The sequence below is a fragment of the Salvelinus fontinalis genome, chromosome 39 (genome assembly GCF_029448725.1).
Source record: "Salvelinus fontinalis isolate EN_2023a chromosome 39, ASM2944872v1, whole genome shotgun sequence".
Taxonomy (NCBI): domain Eukaryota; kingdom Metazoa; phylum Chordata; class Actinopteri; order Salmoniformes; family Salmonidae; genus Salvelinus; species Salvelinus fontinalis.
Window position 1 is genome coordinate 21488654 of NC_074703.1, and position 6096 is coordinate 21494749.

The window sequence follows — 6096 nt, forward strand, 5'->3', positions numbered from 1 at the left end:
CCTTCAGTTTTATTTGAGACGACTGTACAACCATCAAGATTAATTGTCAGATTCAACAGAATATCTCTTTGCTTCTTGGGACCTAGAACATGCATCTCTGTTTTGTCCGAGTTTAAAAGTTGAACATTTGCAGCCATCCACTTCCTTATGTCTGAAACACAGGCTTCCAGGGAGGGCAATTTTGGGGCTTCACCATGTTTCATCGAAATGTACAACTGTGTGTCATCCGCACAGCAGTGAAAGTTAACATTATGTTTCCGAATGACATCACCAAGAGGTAAAATATATAGTGAAAACAATAGTGGTCCTAAAACGGAACCTTGAGGAACACCAAAATGTACATTTGATTTGTCAGAGGACAAACCATCCACAGAGACAAACTGATATCTTTCCGACAGATAAGATCTAAACCAGGCCAGAACTTGTCCGTGTAGACCAATTTGGGTTTCCAATCTCCAAAAGAACGTGGTGATCGATGGTATCAAAAGCAGCACTAAGGTCTAGGGGCACGAGGACAGATGCAGAGCCTTGGTCTGAAACCATTAAAATATAATTTACCACCTTCACAAGTGCAGTGTCGGTGCTATGATGGGGTCTAAAACCAGACTGAAGTGTTTCGTATGCATTGTTTGTCTTCGGGAAGGCAACAGCTTTTTCAAACATTTTTAAGAGGAATGGGAGATTCGATACGGGACGATATTTTTTAAATGTTTTCTGGGTGAATGTTTGGCTTTTTCAAGAGAGGCTTTATTACTGCTACTTTTAGTGAATTTGGTACACATCCGGTGGATAGAGAGCCGTTTATAATGTTCAACATAGGAGGGCCAAGCACAGGAAGCAGCTCTTTCAGTAGTTTAGTTGGAATAGGGTCCAGTATGCAGCTTGAAGGTTTAGAGGCCATGATTATTTCATCATTGTGTCAAGAGATATAATACTAAAACACTTGAGTGTCTCTCTTGATCCTAGGTCCTGGCAGATTTGTGCAGACTCAGGACAACTGCGCTTTGGAGGAATACGCAGATTTAAAGAGGAGTCCGTAATTTGCTTTCTACTGATCATGATCTTTTCCTCTAAGAAGTTCATGAATTCATCACTGCTGAAGTGAAAGCCATCCTCTCTTGGGGAACGCTGCTTTTTAGTGAGCTTTGCGACAGTATCAAAAATAAATGTTTGATTGTTCTTATTTTCCTCAATTAACTTGGAAGAATAGGATGATCGAGCAGCAGTGAGGGCTCTTCGATATTGCACGGTACTGTTTTTCCAAGCTAGTCGGAAGACTTCCAGTTTGGTGTGGCGCCACAGCAGTGTGCGTCAGTGAACAGACTCCGTCAGGTCTGCTGTGTTCAGTCCACTCCAGTCCCCTACATTGGGGTCAATGTATTCTCAACTTGGCATTTTACTAAAAGGACATGAATGATGACAGGGTAATGACATGTTGCTGAGGAGATGGCTCGGAAGGAGCTCAGGTGGACAGAGAGAGAGTAGTATGCTTGAGGAGGAATGCTTTTAGTCCAAAATACACACCAAAAATTCCCACCCCAAAATAAATCTTGATATGACGCAAACGAAAAAGACATTGTGTCACGAAAATGGGATGGAAATGAGGTTTGAGGAGAACTTACAGAGCATATCTTCTTGAGTAAGAGGTGATGCTGAATCCATCAGAAAAGAAAGACACATTCACTGACTAAGTGCTGAGAAATAAGACAGTTTTAAATATTGCCACTGCACAGAGTTTCTCTAACGGAGACGAAGCGCTCCCTGAAGCAGAGACCTGCATCGGAGCCCAGATGCAGCCACTTGGAAATGCAGGCCACTGCTAACTGCGTCACACACACACACACACACACACACACACACACACACACACACACACACACACACACACACACACACACACACACACACACACACACACACACACACACACACACACACACACACACACACACACACACACACACACACACACACACCTACCTACCTCTGTTGCCAGGGGTCATGTCCTCTTTACTATGATAAAACCTCAGCAAAATATCTCCACACACCATCCACCAACCCATCTTCATGCAGCCATATGATGGTGAGTCTGTGGTTGAGTTGAAGTGCTTTGAGGGGGGACACGATTAATGGACCTGTTCTCCACAAACAGCTCTCCAGCTCCACTGCATTCCTGTTGCAGTCCTAGCTGCTCACAGTATGAAGTAGTTGTGTTGGTTACCACAGGAAGTTGGTGTCACCTTAATTGGTGAGCTCGGGCTCGTGGTAGTGGCTGGAGCGGAATCGGTGGAATGGTATCAAATACGTCGAACACATGGTTTCCATGTGTTGGATGCCATTCCATTAACTCTGTTTCAGCCATTATTATGAGCCGTTCTCCCCTCAGCAGCCTTACATACCTGTGGTGTTACTTCCCCTGTAATCAGGACTATAGCCCTGCACCCAGGGAGAAGGTTGGGTTTGAGATGTTAAAGAGGAATCTGTTGGTGAGGTCTCTGCTGTGGTCTCAGCTTGTAATCAGGCTCTATTTCTTCTAAAGTTTAAAACACCATCACACTAACATACACTGGCATGTGTGTCAGATCCATTAATGGAAAATAGAAATTTCTGTCAGACTTTGAACTACAGATAACCATACTGTGAACTGTATAACACCCATGGGAGATTGGAGGTCAAATAAAAAGTACCATATCTTCCAATATTGGAAACAAGCTTTTCAACAAGATGTATTACTTAGAACATGATACATGTGCTCAAAAATGAAACGTGACCTGATATAACCTGAGCATTCCTTTATATCTGTGTAATATCATAAAATATAAATAAATAATCTGATTAGCCAAACCTGGATTAATTCTACCATAGTTTAGTTTTTTATTCACTTTCATTCTGAGTTGACCTAGCAGCTGGGTCTTTTTGAATGTAATCCATAAGTTATTTCCAGGAGGTGTGGCTTATTGGGGTCTTTCATACAGTTATTTTTGGCCACCCGTGAGAGTAAATGCCATTCATGTCTGTCATGTTAAGTTTGCACACTGCAAATTTGTATTTTTCTTAAACATTTTTCCCTGGTCGAGCCACTCAGCATTAAGAAGCTGGATTAGGGCTGAGGCCTTACAACAGACTAACGTCCTGTCTAGGAGGTGTAATTGTACATATTTTATTTATTCTCATTTCACCTTTATTTAACTAGGCAAGTCAAGCTGCCTCACGCTATAGAATCAGGAGATGGGCTCCTGCCCCTATGGGCCGTTTTGGCTCAGACAAAGTTTACTTGTCCAAGGCTTACTTACCTACTCACTGTAAAACAGTAGCAGCAGCAGTGACTATAGTAGATGTTACAGTTTGACCCTGATGCTGAGTCTGGCCCTGCACTTGGCATGGGCTTGAGTGCTGACTGAATCCTCTCTCTGTTCAAAGGTGCAAAAACAATCATCATTTGTTGGGCAAACATTGGCGTCTCAGTTTAGCCTACCATCAGCTGGCAAAAGGGTCGATGCCATTTTGTCCGGTAGTACAATGTGGACGATCCAATGGCTTACCAACCATTTCAAATCTGGCATCTGTATTTTATGCTCATACCACCAATGAATTCACAGCTGGCTAGATATTGGCTTATACGAATTACCAACATCAGACATTTTTATTTAAAGACTTAAAAATGTTAATATAAATAGCCTATACAGTCTTCTAAAATCATGATGGAAGCACAGTGTAACGGCTGTCTTCGGGTGAAAGAGAGGAGGACCAAAATGCAGCGTGATGATAATCCATATTTTAATTAGGATATTTAAACGACGAACAAAAACAACAAACTGACAGAAGGAACCAAAAACACTACAGTCCTGAACAGGGGAACACAGAACAGATGAACACACGAACAGGAACAATCACCCACAAACCAACAGTGCAAACAGGCTACCTTAATATGGTTCCCAATCAGAGACAATGCAAAACACCTGCCTCTGATTGAGAACCATATCAGGCCAATTGACAAACCTACACATAGAAACACATAACAGACTACACCCACCCAGCTCACGTCCTGACCAACTAAACAAAGACTAAACAAAGGAAATAAGGTCAGGAACGTGACAGTATCCCCCCCCCCCCCAAGGTGCGGACTCCGGCCGCAAAACCTGAACCTATAGGGGAGGGTCTGGGTGGACGTCTCTCCACGGTGGCGGCTCTGGCGCTGGACGTGGCCCCACCATAGTTAATCCCCGCTTCCGTGGCCTCCTCCTAATGACGACCCACCAAAATAACCCCTCTGGACAGCGGGGCAGCTCCGGACTGAGGGGCAGCTCCGGACTGAGGGGCAGCTCCGGACTGACTGAGGAGCAATTCTGGCATCGCCGGCGTGACAGGCAGCTCTGGCAGCTCCTGGCTGACTGACGACTCTGGCAGGTCCTGGTTGACTGACGACTCTGGCAGGTCCTGGCTGGCTGGCAGCTCTGTCAGGTCCTGGCTGACTGACGGCTCGGGCAGGTCCTGGCTGACTGATGGCTCTGGCAGCTCCTCTCTGGCGGGCGGCTCTGGCAGCTCCTGTCTGGCGGGCGGCTCTGGCAGGTCCTGTCTGGCGGGCGGCTCTGGCGGCTCCTGTCTGGCGGGCGGCTCTGGCGGCTCCTGTCTGGCGGGCGACTCTGGCGGCTCCTGTCTGGCGGCTCCTGACTGGCGGGCGGCTCTGGCGGCTCCTGACTGACGGACGGCTCTAGCGGCTCCTGACTGACGGACGGCTCTGAAGGCTCAGGACAGACGGGCGGCTTTGAAGGCTCAGGATAGACGGGCGGCTTTGAAGGCTCAGGACAGACGGGCAGCTCAGATGGTGCTGGGCAGACGGGCAGCTCAGAAGGCACTGGGCAGACGGGCAGCTCAGACGGCGCTGGGCAGACGGGCAGCGCAGGTGGCGCTGGGCAGACGGGCAGCGCAGACGGCGCTGGGCAGACGGGCAGCGCAGGCGGCGCTGGGCAGACGGGCAGCGCAGGCGGCGCTGGAGAGACGGCAGACTCTGGCCTGCTGAGGCGCACAGTAGGCCTGGTGCGTGGTGCCGGAACTGGTGGTACCGGGCTGGAGACACGCACCACAGGGCGAGTGCATGGAGGAGGAACAGGGCTCTGAAGACGCATAGGAAGCCTGGTGCGTGGTGTTGGCACTGGTGGTACTGGGTTGGGGCGAGGAAGTGGCACCGGATATACCGGACCGTGAAGGCGTACTGGAGCTCTTGAGCACCAAGCCTGCCCAACCTTACCTGGTTGAATGCTCCCCGTAGCCAGGCCAGTGCGGCGAGGAGGAATAGCCCGCACTGGGCTGTGCTGGCGAACCGGGGACACCATGCGTAAGGCTGGTGCCATGTACACCGGCCCGAGGAGACGCACTGGAGACCAGATGCGTTGAGCCGGCTTCATGGCACCTGGCTCGATGCCCACTCTAGCCCGGCCGATACGTGGAGCTGGGATGTATCGCACCGGGCTAAGCACACGTACAGGAGACACCGTGCGCTCTTCCGCATAACACGGTGTCTGCCCATACTCTCGCTCTCCATGGTAAGCCCGGGAAGTTGGCGCAGGTCTCCTACCTGACTTCGCCACACTCCCCTTTAGCCCCCTCCCCCAATACATTTTTTAGGTTTCCTCTCGGGCTTCCTACCGCGTCGCCGTGCTGCCTCCATTCGCCGGTATCCCTCCGCACATTGCTCCATAGAATCCCAGGCGGGCTCCGGCACTCTCCCTGGGTCGACCGACCAACTGTCTATCTCTTCCCAAGTTGTAACACAGTCCACATTCTGCTGCCGAGATTGCTCCTCAAACGCCGCCTCTCTGCTTTCGCTGCTTCCAGCTCTGCCTTGGGGCGGCGATATTCCCCTGGCTGTGCCCAGGGTCCTCTCCCGTCTAGGATTTCCTCCCACGTCCAGGAGTCTTGACATCGCTGCTGCTTCTGCCGCTGCTGCCGGTTACCACGCTGCTTGGTCCGAGTTTGGTGGGTGATTCTGTAACGGCTGTCTTCGGGTGAAAGAGAGGAGGACCAAAATGCAGCGTGATGATAATCCATATTTTAATTAGGATATTTAAACGACGAACAAAAACAACAAACTGACAG